The 16,078-nt window shown below is 35.4% G+C and overlaps 1 long non-coding RNA gene across 2 annotated transcripts in view; it reads right to left on the bottom strand.

The window, feature by feature from the left end:
* The window catches only part of LOC121386952, a 132,143-nt gene extending 121,213 nt beyond the window's left edge, over window positions 1–10,930 (bottom strand). The window contains exons 1-2 of one of the 2 annotated variants that reach the window (XR_005959744.1): window positions 8,464–10,930; window positions 4,415–4,491 (exon numbers count right to left, since the gene is read on the bottom strand). This is a non-coding gene — a long non-coding RNA (uncharacterized LOC121386952). Of the gene's footprint in view, window positions 1–4,414; window positions 4,492–7,173; window positions 8,442–8,463 lie in introns of those variants that run through there. The other variant, XR_005959745.1, reaches the window with a different exon arrangement.
* Between the last annotated feature and the right edge of the window lie 5,148 nt (window positions 10,931–16,078).

Here is a 16,078-nt window from a genome sequence, read left to right as displayed (position 1 = left end):
AGAGACATACATGAGAGGGAGAGACAGACATGTAGACAGACACACACAGAAAGATAGACAAGGACCTAGACAGAGGAAAGCAGCCTTGGCCACAACGTTTCTGCCTATATTGTAACAAACAATGTCAATGTCCAATACAGTGGACATGCACTGAGGGAGCAGCAATAATGGCCACTGCTCGGCCTGACCTCCACTGACCAGCCGCCTGGCCTGACCTCCACTGACCTGCTGCCATACAGTCTACCTGTTGTCTGCCAGCCTGGGGTGCAGCTGTCTGCTGATAAAATCAATACCACAAGGCCACGTGGTCAGTTGGCCAGTGGGTCAGTATTGGGTCAGTCAACAACCAAGCAGCCATGAAGGGCAGCCTGCCACAAGAGATAAGGGTAGGACTATACCAAATAATATCCCATAGGCGACCATGTTAACATTTGTGCTTAAAAACACTATATGCAATAATATATCAACCAAACTATGACCCATAAATATCAGTACTACAACCCCTACCTCAAAGTATTCACTGCAGAAAATGGTACCTTTCATGGCTCATTTTCGGTATAACCAGATGTTTCTACAAGTACAACACCCCTAGTTTCGCACAACATTTGAGTACTTGTTTTACAGGTACCCCATACATGTTCCAAGCACAAGGCTTACTTGACATAGTGGTACTAGATGAAATAAAATTGTATACATTTTTAGCCCAGATAAAACTAATTTTTTTTACAACCAACACACTCACATTTATAACCAATCACAGGGCGTGTGGTGTGAAGTTCGACCCAGCTGGAAATTAATTGGTTTATAGTCCAAACTTGGCAAAGGGAGTTTGTTTAATTCTCAACGAACGTAAAAACTGTCATCAGTGAACGTCATTTTATATGGGCAAGTTGTCTTATTAAGCTTTTAATGTTTCAGAACCATAAAAAAATTCAAAATAAAATATCAACTTGTAGTGTTAGTATTAGTAAGCATGTATTATATATTATTTCTTTTACGTTCATCTGGATATGATCAAAACAAATAATGCGCCGATTCACACAGTTTGTAAGTGAATTTTTTTTTTTTCAGACCCCGCTGAATGAACAAAACCCCCCAGACAATCCTTAAATAACACGTGTGATATCAATTTAAAGATATATGATTGGCTACCACAGATATATTACCCAATCAACTATGCACAAATGACATATAAGTTACCTGGAAACTGACTGCTCTGTGATGCAAAAGCACAAGTACTACAAATGTTTTATAGTTGGAAAAGAGGTTCTAAATCTGTTTGGGGTTTTTTTTTAGCACATGTAAGAAACAAAATACTTTATTCATGTCTGCTAGATATAATTTATTTTAAAAAGTCATTACTTAAAAATATATGTAACTCACTTTCACTCATTAGATACGTTTTGAAACACCTTGTAAGATAAATGGTATTTAATTGCCAATAATGTAGTATTCTATATTTAAAAAGCAGGTGCCCGAACATATGCCACATTAAAACTCCACATATCATTTAAAAGACATTTGGTGTACGGAATAATGGCAACAGACATGTTAAGACAAAACTAACACTTCAACCACCATATGTGGTAATTAGTTTTTATAATTTATTATTGTAAAATGCAGTTAAAACACCATTACCGTAATTTTGAGGAATTCAAGTGATAAAAGTATGGTTTGGATCTGGTTTTAGTTTCAAAGTAGCAGAGGGTAGAAAATTGCTAACAAAAAGAAGGGTAAATAATTATTTAATTTTTTCAAAAACAGTTCCCTTAACAAGATTATACAATGTATTTACTTATTTTTAAAACAAAACAGTAATGAAATTTCGTTATAAATGACATTTTTTAAATTGTGAATATTAATTTTGGTTCAATAAATCAATTAAATTACTGCACAAAAATATTTTAAAATATAAAACTTTAATTACATTTTGGCAAATTCTAAACTAAAGAAATCTAAAACCTTTGTAAACTAAAATCTAATCTGATGTTTGAGACATTTAATACAAAATGTTACATTAAAAAACCATTAATGGAAATATAAAATACATAAAGATACGTATTTTATTATTATTAAAACATCAGCAAGCTAACATTAGTTGATATTATTTAATTTGTAAACAGTCTGGCTGAAGAGAGAGAGAGAGAGAGAGAGAGAGAGAGAGAGAGAGAGAGAGAGAGAGAGAGAGAGAGAGAGAGAGAGAGAGAGAGAGAGAGACAGACAGACAGACAGACAGAGACAGAGAGGCCATTTTGTACCACTAACTAAAAAACGTAATTAAATTTTTTTTTTAATTCATTTCAAATATTTGTAGATATTTTTTTTTTTTACATCCATACTTTTATTTTTATTAAAAACATATCCTTTCGACTTAAATTTGGCTTTACTAACTTCACATAAACAAAACACTAAAAAAATAATTTTTAGTAAACACTTTTGTTTTCTCAAACCCATAAAGTGCCTCAAGTGACCTTAGAGTTGACCTAGACTGGTGGTCAGTTGGTCAGACATTGTCCTCAAAACAGACTGGTCATTCAAGGTGAGACAACTGATGTAACACATCAGAGAGAGAGGATAGATGTTATCACTCTTCAGCCAAAGAAAATTAGGTAATGTTATATAAGAACCGTGAAGAGTAGCGAATTGTCTCCCTTGATATGGTTTCTGGCTCACTGTTTGCAACACAAATGATGATGTTTGGTATACAAATTTGTGTTTGCTACACCGAGTTGTATTTTAATTTTAAAATTGCAGGAACATGCAGGGCAAGACTGAAACGAATACTGACATACTTCTAAATTATGTATGCTAACAATGTAGTCATAACATTAATATTTTACTGTAAGCCTTTTAAGGATAGAAAAATTTATGTTTAGCTATATAGTATACATTTTGTAGGATATAATGTTTTTTAACACAATATCACTTCAAAATAATATTTTCATTCATTCTTTGTCAATAAGTTTGTCAATTCTTACCAAGTTATGGTTACTTATTAGTCTTAATTAGATCATATCTTTTGTGTTCTGTAGTTTAGTTTGATGTCTATTTTAATTCTTATGTTTGAAAAGATGCTTATTTTGTCATTTTAAAAAATATTAATTGTTTATTTCTTGACGATTTCTACTGTTTATTCACTACTTAACTTATCTTTGAAAACTAGTTTTATCTTTTACATGTCTGTGTATTTTAATTTTTACATTTAAAAAGATGCTTATTTTGTTGTTTTTTAAATGTTAATTCTGTTTATTTGTTGTTGGTTTCTCCTGTTCATTCACTGCTGAACTTATCTTTGAAAACTAGTTTTGTATCTTTTAGATGTCTGTGTATTTTAATATTTATGTTTAAAATGATGCTTATTTTGTTGTTCACTACAGAACTTACCTCTGAAAACTAATTTTGTATCTTTTAGATGTCTGTGTATTTTAATATTTATGTTTAAAATGATGCTTATTTTGTTGTTCACTACAGAACTTACCTCTGAAAACTAATTTTGTATATTCTAACTCTTTAAAAATGGAAGCAAACTGCCACCCACACTTCATTATAGAACATCCAGGTATTTATTTATTTATATATATTTATTTATATATATATATATATATATTTATATATATTTACAATACTTTTCTCCTTTCCTTTTCTTTATTTTAAATAATATTATGGAGCAATTTTTTTTTTTTTTTACAAACTAAGTCCCAGACTTCATTATAAAAATTCCAAGTATTCATTTATTAATTTGTCACACAATAGTACTATTAATAGGTTTATCTATATGAAGAAAACAAAACAACTTAAAGCTATAAAGACTTTGCATAGAGTTTTCCTTTTCTTGTGCCAATGCTTGTGCAGTGAACTTAATCCGCTGAAAATAAGACTGTGCGCGGAAAATGATCTTTTTTGCTTCTTTGACAACTCCATTGAGTTTTACAGCCCATTATTATAAATAATTAAATTTTGACATGAAACAAATGTATGTACACGGCTTTTGACATTAATATTCTTTTGATACATGTAAGAGAAAAAAAAGAAAGAAAAGAGATGTACATTGTTCTTTTAAGTTCACTTTTATCCCTGTGCTTAAATTTGAACTAAATCATTTTATAATTATGATAATGGATTCCATTTAGGAACAAAGGTATTAACTATTTGAAATGGCATCAAAATGTTCCGTTAATTTGTCAACCATGCTTAGTCATGTATACATACTGAATGACTAGATGTTACTGTCATTTTGATGTTTTAAGCAATGTGTATAATTATTATAAATGATTTGTATTAAGCAAATGTGGAGGTTTTTTTCTGTTTTATTTTTTTGGGGGGGAGGGGGTTCACCTTCTTCCTTTTTTCTTATTTTTAACATGGAAGGAGTTGAGGGTTCCATTCAAATACATGCAGTAAAACACAATCTTACCTAAATCTGCAGTCTGCAAGCAGCCATTTTGGAAAGCGAATTGATTTCAGATACTTCAAAGTATCTGTGATTTGCACCTGAAATGATACATTGTTAGAATTATAAAATGTTATTCACATTTCAGTACATTTTTTAAAACACAAAACTAAAAGTAAATCATTTTATTAACACTAAAGAATAAATCACTAGCAGAAAACTAATATTATGCTCAGCAATGGCGTAGGAAGGTGCAAAAAAATTGGGTGATGGGTGAGGCATATACATATACCATCAATGCTGTGCAGAGTTATTAATATTATAGTATAAATTTTACAGTAAAATTATATATAGAATTAGACTGTTTTAAAGTGCAAATTAAATGCAGAAAACTAGAATTAGGTATTTTCAATACAAATTAATATGGAAAGATAATTTTACACTACATGTACACATTAAATAAAAATAAAGTACAGTGTAAATTAAATGAAAAAAATATATAAAATTAAGATAATCTAACAATACACATTTAATGCAGGTAACTAAATATAGATATAGTATGATTAATACGGAAGTACAATTTACACACAAAATTATATATTACCCAACGATATTTAGTTGCTAATGCCAAGTTTATATGATTTTAGATGGAACTTGTTGAATGTTAAATAGTACAGAAATATATTCATTATAGAGTAAATTATATTGCATTTAAAAAATTGTTTTTTTTATATAAACCATAATGATAATTAATATTTTTGGTTAAGCATTAATATTTTTTGTTAAGTGTGTCTATGCACATAAATTGTTTAGTGTACATTCTGTTGTATTTCCAACATAATACATTTATAATATTAATAATCATAATAAAATTCATTTTAACATAATAGATTTTTTAACTTTAAATTTAAATATTTTACAATTTATCTACTTTGCTTTTTATTTTTGGGGGATATTATTTATACATACAGTACATGAGACAAAATTATTCTATGCATATTGTGTTGTATAAAAATGGTGATTGCACTGTTACCAAATTACATCATATACATCATTTTTGTTTATTCATTTCTTCACTTCTAAAAAATCCCAGGAATTACACATTAAACAAATATATATATATATATATATATTTATATATATATATATATATATATATATTTTCTTCTTTTTCTTTTTTAATTTAAAAGTAAATTAACTGACGAGCTTACTGAATTTTGAAAATGGGTAGAAATATTTAGTTTTTATTCTATTTATCCAATAAAATGTATTATAAAATATTGCTAAAACAAAATGGCTGAATGAGAGATATTCTAGAGGTGGCGGTGGGGGTAGGGTCCAAGACTCCTTTCTTCTACACCATCATATCTCATTAATTTTAATTAACACTGGTATGTCATGCCCCCGTCTATCTGATAAAGCCATCTAAGGTAGCAGACATTTTCTCGATAGGCGATGGTCTAACAGGTTATATACCCCTGATTCCTTAATGATGCTATTATATTTAAGCAATGCGTGTGTCTATATAACAGAAATATTTATGAACATGATAATATTCAACCTGCGTTGGTTGCGGTCGTAACAGAATATTAATTCATACCATGAATTTAAACTGTCATTTAAATGATCAAGTCCAAAGCACTCCTTAATAATAAATTAATAAAAATTGTCATCTAAATATCCACTTATTAATTAACAAATATTTATAAAATGTAACAAAAGCTAAAGTTAAATTTGTATATTTTTAAATTCAATTACAGTTCAGTGATAGTTACAATTTTGCAATAAAAAGAAAATAATATATTTTTAAAATTTTAAATTAATAAATAAATACGTAATTAAATAAATAACAATTTAATTTGTTAAAAGTTATTTTACAGACTATTACTTCACATAAATAACTAAAATATTTACAGAGAAAAATAAACTTCGAACCTGTTGCTATGTTCATTACGATATTCATATAAAACATTTCGCGCACGTGATATTAAAATGAGAGCGCATACTGCTTTGCGATTGGCTGAACATATAATCACAGATTTAAAAAACAAAATTTAAATATTAGCATTTATAATTTTAAATTATAATTAAAATTAAACCAAAAGAATATAATACTTAATTTTCGCTTTAGCGTTTACAATTATTAACGATTGGCGGTAAATCGCATTGTTTTGTGCAATGTCTGCCCCTCTTTTTGTGCATCGTAAGCACAGCGCATGAGCCGACCTGTCAGCATGCCATGATGTGGTCGCCATCTTGAATGTGATAAAATTGTACAAGAAATGTGTGGAATTTATCAAATAAACCAAACATATCAAACACGAACTACTTCAATCTGACTAAAAAACATACATTCTAACTTTCTTCAATACTAAATCTTATAATTACAGATTTATTTCATAACTGAGACGTCATCTATATACGACGTGAGTTCAACGTAGGAATATTTCAGATGTCCAACTGCGAACAGAACTAAAGTAATATTTTCAGTAAGGAACATTGTGCAAGTTGAAGTTAAACCGTTAAAAGTCGGTCGCCACTAAAGCGCAGAAAGATGTGACAAAATGCGCACTTATCAAAAATGCATCATGGCGATTATGACCTCGCGCGCCAAAACTCATCCGTACGGATGACAAAAATAACACCATTTAACAGAAACAAGTTTGTAAAAAAAATATGAAGGCATATTTTCCAACGAACAATATTTATATACTTTACAGCGAGGAAAGTATTTCGCAGAGGAAAATGTGGATTATGATTTAAAATATTGACAGACGCCTTACCTCCAGACAGTATGACCTCATTCAGCCATGCTGCGTTCGTCTATGTGCAACAGACGCACACCACCAAATGACACCCTTTTCAACAAGACACACTTGAACAGTGCAGCAGTCAAATGAAAGAAAATTTCAAAAGCATAGCTACACCCACCGTCTGGACGTGTATCCATTAAACATGCACCGCAAATCCGGCATCTTGGTACAACAATCCGTGGGTGCCAAACGGCAGACCCCATAAACATGCATTTGTGTGTATCTGGTGAGAATTTGGCGGTTTATAAAATGAAGTGCACTGCTGCCAGGTCAGAGGCGCATGCGCGACGTTTACTTGCACACTGGCAAGATATTTTTCTGCCTTATATTCAGGCCTGCATGTCATCTTGTGACCGCAGAAAAATGCCCTACGAGACACGCACACTACTACAAAAGCATGACACCAAGCAACTTTGCCCACCTGCCACTAGCATGCATAGTGACTAGCCAGGTCCGCCATTACAGAGAGCCATCACCAAACGTGAGTTGGGTGCACCGCCACTGAGCAGAAGTAGGACACCAAACTGCAGTACACTGCATCTCACACACGAGCAGACACACAAAGCACAAACCACCCATAATACCTCGCCCATCTCTTGGGTGTGGGCAGCACACCACCACCACAAAAATCATCATCATCATCATCATCATCATCGACGATGACTGAAAACCTGTACTGACAAAAATGGCCTGCATGCCAAACCAGTATGGCTGCCTGGCCGTCTGCCCACCCATCCTAACATCCATCTCCCGCCCTCAACCTGATATGCTAGCTCATCATTCCACTTCCACCAAAGAATGTCAAGAATCTCAGACAAAGTTTAAAGTCAAAATAATCTTATATCACTGCATACTAGGCTCTCACTTGGTGCATTCTAAAAGACTGTGTGCATCACCTACAACTAAATCAAGGGGACGCGATTCAGGCGGGAAAACGCAGCGGCCGCATGTCTGACGGACTCATAGCAGGGCATGCTCAGCCCAGAATGGGGATTCAACCAGATTATCTAAAGATTAAAGAAGGTGTCCAATATAGAAGGCAAAAATCCACCAAACACTGTTCTGGGATAGACCAGAAAATGAGGAAGACAACACAGCGAGGACAAATTTAAAGTCTGCCAAACAAGCATGGCGGACCGTCGCTCTCTCTCTCTATCTCTCTACATACAGTTTACACCAACTATCAGAGCGCAGTAACAATTTTTATCTCAAACACAATGGACTGCACTGCATTACATACACTCCACTACACACACCTACCTGAAAAGTCACACAAGCATAAAATGGAACGGGTGCAGAGAGTTAAAAAAAGCGGGAACACGAATCTTATTTTCCAAACGGCAACCATAAGACGAGGTCAGTGGAAACACATTTGCTTCTAAGTACTCCGGTATGAGACACGAGGAGAGAGAGCAGAGACCACATTTATCCTGCCAGACGGACGGCTCCCTTCGCTTTCCTTACATCCACATCCCAGGTAGACAAGATCCCCTCTCACCAGGCCTGGCCAGACACCAGCCACATTGCTGGCGCAGTGAAACAATTGAAAAGTGTGGAAGATTATCCGCGCCAATGGCTGAGTATCCCCACTCCTCAAATCTATAGCTGGGACTAGAGGTCATACAAGCAAGAGGAAGTAACTGGCAGTGAGAAATGCTTTCTGGGACACGTGACCTCTGAGGCTGGTCTGATCACCTGCCTAGGATGAATCTAGGCCGAGGGGTTGATCACAGACACAAGTGAGTGGATAACAGACGTAAACTGCCGTCTGCCCACACTCTGTAGCAGACGCAAACCAGCAGACGAGAACTGCAGACGGGCTGCACTCGCCGAGACAGCAGCCCACAACCAGTGGAACTGTATTTTATCTAGTTATTGTGTATTCTGTTTCAGCTGGTGTGCAAGCAGAAGTACAACTGGTGTGCATGCACAAGTCCACCACCAACGGGCTGCCTGCCGACACAAGCTGCTGGGACTTCTTGTGGTGGAGCAAACGTTTCAATGTTAGTTTAAGGCACAAGAAACATTCTGTATGCACATATGAGCCTCATAATCAGTGACCTCTACAGTAGGATTCCTAGTGGATAAACAAGTCCTGCTTTGTGCAGCAGCAAAAAAAAAAAAGTAAGTGTGAAAATGGTACACAGTACGGAGTGGCTGCCGTGTTGAATACCAGTTACACAGCGATTCCTTGTTGTTTCAAAGGCAGGCTACCTACCATGAGGTAACAGTATTTACTTATTTGTAGATACACATATGCAGTTTTGAAAAAAAAAAAGAGAAAAAAAAAGAGCTAAATAAATGCAGCCTATACATTAACCTGCATTCAATGCAAATTTGTTGTTCAGTTTATTCTTGCATCCTCCAATCTCTGTAACAAGGGTCTACAAGGTGTTAACATGTCATCAGATATTATTAAGATAAAAGCAGAATATCAAGTCTATAATTCAGTAAAGAACGATTGAGCTAGCTGCAGTTAGATATCACTGCTTGATCACCCACTGGAGTCCATTCTATTCTTAATGGTCAGTACTAACAACTGTCCATCTACTGACCAGTGGTCATCTATCCTTACTATGCAATGCCAAATGTTAGTTAATATGTCCAGTTACCCCCTTAAAGAACTGAGCAATCACTGCCAGTGTCTACAGAATGTCCAGTTACCCCCTTAAAGAACTGAGCAGTCACTGCCAGTGTCTACGGAATGTCCAGTTACACCCTTAAATAAGTGACCAGTCACTGCCAGTGTTTACGGAATGTCCAGTTACACCCTTAAATAAGTGACCAGTCACTGCCAGTGTCTACAGAATGTCCAGTTACACCCTTAAAGAACTGACCAGTCACTGCCAGTGTCTACAGAATGTCCAGTTACACCCTTAAAGAACTGACCAGTCACTGCCAGTGTCTACAGAATGTCCAGTTACACCCTTAAATAAGTGACCAGTCACTGCCAGTGTCTACAGAATGTCCAGTTACACCCTTAAATAAGTGACCAGTCACTGCCAGTGTCTACGGAATGTCCAGTTACACCCTTAAAGAACTGACCAACCATTATCAGTGGCGAAGTCCATTCTCAATGGACAGTGGTCAAGATGTGTATGTCCATTAAGAGTGATTATGTTCTCTGTCTGCAGTGACAAAGTGACAAAGAAACAGTGAGTCAGACTAAGCCAGCTCATGGCTGGGTTTGTTCTTTAAGAGCTGAACATTTCTTAGTTATTAACCAGTAGCCAGGGTGATCCTTAGATAGGGACCAGCCAAATAATGGTCAGCTATCATCAAACTGATGCTCACTGACCACAAAGTCAGTCTATGCAGTGCATCAAACAGTGGTCATCTTGAGTTACTGACCACAAAGTCAATTTACACAGTGCATCAAGTAGTGGTCATCTAGAGTTACTGACCACAAAGAGAATTTATGCAGTGCATCAAGTAGTGGTCATCTTGAGTTACTGACCATAAAGCCAATTTACGCAGTGCAACAAGTAGTGGTCATCTTGAGTTATTGACCACAAAGACAATTTACTCAGTGCATCAAGTAGTGGTCATCTAGAATTACTGACCACAGACAATTTACACAGTGCATCAAGTAGTGGTCATCTTGAGTTACTGACCACAAAGTCAGTGTACACAGTGCATCAAGTAGTGGCCATCTTGAGTTGCTGACCACAGACAATTTACACAGTGCATCAAGTAGAGGTCATCTTGAGTTACTGACCACAGTCATTTTACTCAGTGCATCAAGTAGTGGTCATCTAGATTTACTGATCACAAAGACAATTTACTCAGTGCATCAAGTAATGGCCATGCATCACATGTTACTGACCACAAAGACACTGACCACAAAGACAATTTATGCAGAATCCATCAAGTAGTGGTCATCAATCCTGACCTGCTAACCACAAAGCCAATTTACAGGGTAAATTGATGACCACAAGGTTAAAATGTTTATTTTGACTCAATAGCCACTAGGTAAAAATGTTTATTTTGACTTATAATGGCCACTATGTTAAACTGTGTATTTCCTCAGCTAGTGATAGCAACTTATTCTGTTATGAACCAGAGGTCAACATGACATAATCACAGACAGAGAGGTCAACCGTAACAAAGGATTTGACCCCTTGAAGCATTATTCCCTTCCTACACGGTGAACAATGCAAGCAGACGACCACACCTCTCATTAACCCACACTGCATTAGTCTATCTGTTTAAACAAACTTGGAGCCCAATTCACTAAACTCTTGCAACTTTGCGATCTCGCAGTGCAATGCTAAAAGACTTGCAAAGAAGATGCTTTGTTGTCTAACAGAATCCTAATTAAGAGACCTTTGTGAATAAGGCCCCTGGTCCTGTTACTCTTCCAAGTAGGTAAACTTTAGTTACTTAGCCTAAAGAACCACTGTAGAAGACCCTAAAATAGGGATTCATCTGTCCAAAAGGAGCAGCCGATCACCTAAAGGGGTCAACAGTTTATCAAGGGATGTCAAAAGTTCAGCAGAGGATTAAAACCAGCAACAGCTACCAAAGAGCTGGGAGTCAAAAGGTCAAGCAGTGTTGTAAAGTCCAACAAAAGAATACATTTATACAGTCTGCTTGGGTCACTTGTTGAACACGCCAGCTATAAATAGACCTCTATGGAATGCATTTGCAGTCACACAAGGATGCAGAGGCCATAAACACTCCATCCATGAAAGCGTGGTCTTTCATTGTAGGTGTCATTTGTATAGTGGTCGATTATACCCATTTAGTATAGACGGTATATCTTGATGTTCTTAATAGACAGCTGAATGTTGAAACACTCCATCCATAAAGCATGGTCTTTAAAAATAGGTGTGCTTTGTTCAGAGGTGAATTATACACATATAGTATATAGATGGTATGCCTTGATGTCCTTAATAGACAGGTGATTGTTGAACAGGGTGCCCTGTGTAGCTGAAGAGTTGACAGCAGTTACACACAGTAACAGTGCTGCCTACATAGAGAAAGTGTGTTCTAAACGAGAGCACCGGCAACCAGTTCGATCACTCCAATCTGAGGTCATTGTTTGAGTAACACAAGGTTAAGCCAAACAGTGTGAGAGAGAGTGAGAGTGTTACAGAGAGAGAGAGAAAAGAAAGAGAGAGAGAGAGAGAGAGAGAGAGAGAGAGAGAGAGAGAGAGAGAGAGAGAGAGAGAGAGAGAGAGAGAGAGAGAGAGAGAGAGAGAGAAAGAGAGAGAAAGAGAAAGAGAGAGAGACTGACAGAGAGACAGAGAAACCCAGACACTGTCAGTGCAGTATGACATAGACCTCTCCCTGTCCACCACGCTCCAGACTATTTTGTTTTCACAAGTGGGGCTAAAAATACTTTCTTTATTGAAAGGTCAGGATTCACTGCATGGCTGTCTCTTCCACGTGGTACAATGGAGCAGTGTGTATGACTTTGACTCATAACACTATAAACATGATTACTTCAACAATGCAAATCTTTTTTAAACAGTGTAATGGAATGATGCATGATTTTACTTTGTAAAACTGAACATAGTTTATCGATTCACAGGTGAACAAAAAAATCAGTGATGGCACAGTATGTTCTTGACACAGCTTAACAAACTAGAACACATTGATTTATTAATCATCAGCTATTGGATGTCAAACATATGGTCATTTTGACACAGTCATAGAGAGGAAACACGTTACATCTTTCCATTAGTAGCAAGGGATCTTTTATATGCACCATCCCACAGACAGGATAGCACATTCCACTGCCTTTGTTATACCAGTCGTGGTGCACTGGCTAGAGTTTAACAGAATAATACATAGGTTGAACCTAAAAGACTAAAAATATTTTAATAACGGGAAGATGAAAAACCAATGGCCTGCTCCTCCGTACAGAATTATAACAGAATAATGGCTGATTATAACTTGAAAAAACCCTAAAAATACTTTAATACTTGAAAAGTGATACATCCATGACAGTGTATTGGAGTGAATAGAATAGAATAGAATAGAATAGAATAGAATAGAATAGAATAGAATAGAATAGAATAGAATAGAATAGAATAGAACAGAATAGAACAGAACAGAATAGATGTTTAACGACACCCCAGCACAAAAAAATACATCAGCTATTGGGTGTCAAACTATGGTAAAGGCAAACATTAAGTTGTATTGAAGTGATGCATGATTTAAATTCATGAAAGTAAAATAGTTTAATAGTTAAAAAGTTCAATGACTATCTTTTGAACAAAATAATTGAATGATGCATGATTTTAACTTGTTAAAAAATATATTTCAATAATTGGAAGGTGAAAAGTAATTGTCTTCCAAGCAGAATACTGAAATTATGCATTTTTTAGGACTAGTAGGATTTAAAATTTCACCTTATTTAGGTCTGTCTCTTCCACACAGTGTGACATTGTGAAAACTGCCTGTCATTTAGTCTACTGACAATTTAATTCCTTTTACATGTCAGTTTACATACTCTGTTCTCTTCTCTGTGATATATAATACCAGATATACTCTATGGTATAATACCATATATACTCTCCTCACAGTGGTGTAATAACGCATCTATTCTCTGAGGTACAATACCACATCTACTCTCTAAGGTATAATACCACATATATTCTTAAAGGTATAATACATCATCTATTCTCTGAGGTATAATACCACATCTACTCTAAGGTATAATACCACATCTACTCTCTAAGGTATAATACCACATCTACTCTAAGGTATATTACCACATCTACTCTAAGGTATAATACCACATATATTCTCTAAGGTATAATACATAATATATTCTTAAAGGTATAATACCACATCTATTCTCTGAGGTACAATACCACATCTATTCTCTGAGGTACAATACCACATCTATTCTCTGAGGTACAATACCACATCTATTCTCTGAGGTACAATACCACATCTATTCTCCGAGGTACAATACCACATATATTCTCTGAGGTATAATACCACATCTATTCTTTGAGATGTAATACCACATCTACTTTCTAAGGTATAGTAACACATCTATTCTCTAAGGAATAATCCCACAACTATAAGTCTGTGATTGAGGTACAATTATACTTCAGCATCAGTTGGTGGTGTGTAATACACAGTTATCCTGTGAGGTATAAACACCACATCTCTCCTCTTTTTAGAAATTCAGGTGTGAAAACCGATCTGACATGGGGGAGGGGGGGGGGGGGGGGGAGAGACATATCAGTTTTTTCCCATGGCCAAGACGACAGGACACAATCCTCCTTTATTTCCCCCGAACCACCGCATCTGTCGTTCCCACACGCGGCAACAAAGGAGGGAATAACTAAGGCAGAAAGAGCCACTGCGTCACAAGCTAAACACCTCTATTAATTCACATAACTTCTAAAGGAAAGGAATGTTTCTTTTATTATTATTTTTTTTTTTTAAATAACACCTCAGCACATTGTTCAATCAACATAGTGTTCTTTCTGAAAATGGAAACTGGTAACAAGAATCAAGAGTGTACCAAAATGAAGGGAGCTACATGTAATTTAGGCCCATAAAAACTGAAAGTCTGCGTAACCCATTTACGAGTTACACAAAATTAAATTTCATCTAACCCATTCCTTTTTGTGTAACTTGTTACAGGGCTAGCTGTGCATAAGCAGAACATTTGGCCAAATTATCTATTAAATAAAAGTTTTTTGCAGAAACTTGGTTATTTTTTAAAACAAAATATCAATTATTACATGAAATTATTTCGTCAAATTAAAAAAACATTTTGCCATTTCTTTTTAAAGTTTGCAAATTGCCAGAGCTAGCATTGTGTTATGTCTGTGAAAAGATGTCTTTAATTTAATGCGTGAATGAAAAATAAGATACACAAAACGCATGACGGAAACGATCGTTCTCGCAATTTTTAGAGGCATGTAATTTAAATTTTCATTAATTACTGCCAATACCAGTACTTTGTACTAACCAACACTACCATATATGGATTGGCACTAACAGTACACTCACCTAAAGCAGGCCGATATAAAAAAAAAAAATAATAATAAAAAAAATCCAGAAAAATAAATTAAAAAAAGAAAGAAAAAAGTACACTCACCTAAAGCAGGCCGATATATATAAAAATAGAAAGAAAAAACAATAATAAAAAAATAAAAAAAAAAAAAAAATAAAAAAAAATAAAAAACCCCAGAAAAATAAATTAAGTCAAGTGGCAAATCCAGATTTGGGGTACGGCATAGAGAATGCAATAAAAACCTGATGGGGTAGGGCATTTTAACTGCAATCGAACCGGACTGGGTAGGGCCTGGAGAATGTAATCGGGCTGGTGCATTAACATACCTATTGTATGAGGGACACCGACTCTAAGATTGGTAACCGTATATATTCAAAAAATGTCTTGCTGCTGTTGCCATGTCGAGCTGGGATTGGTCCAGCTCTGGCCGCCCACTGATTTACGAGATGAAATCTCATCTTTATTAAAAGAGAACCACGTGCATGCAGTGAGTAGGCTCCAGTCTCAATAGCCTAGTGGTTACGTCACCGGGGGTAAGACTTGTACGATCTAGATTTGTATCTCTGGACTCTTGACTCCAGATCACAGTATAGTCGCATGACTACACTCAGTGGGAGGTTAGTGGTGAACCGTATGCACCAAGTAACACTCTGCTACCCACGCTCAAACAACTTCAAAACACATGACCCTAAAGTTATTACGCAGTGCAAAATATATTTAACAGCGTCAAAACACGTGACCCTAAAGTTATTATGCAGTGCAAAATATAATATTTAACAACGTTAAAACACGTGATCCTAAAGTTATTATGCAGTGCAAAATATATTCCGCTTTTACAGCTTTGCCCTTAAATTACACATTACTTACAACTTCTTGCTTAAACCCATT

The sequence above is a fragment of the Gigantopelta aegis genome, chromosome 12 (genome assembly GCF_016097555.1).
Source record: "Gigantopelta aegis isolate Gae_Host chromosome 12, Gae_host_genome, whole genome shotgun sequence".
Classification (NCBI taxonomy): Eukaryota; Metazoa; Mollusca; class Gastropoda; order Neomphalida; family Peltospiridae; genus Gigantopelta; species Gigantopelta aegis.
This window is presented reverse-complemented; position numbering and strand designations above follow the sequence as displayed.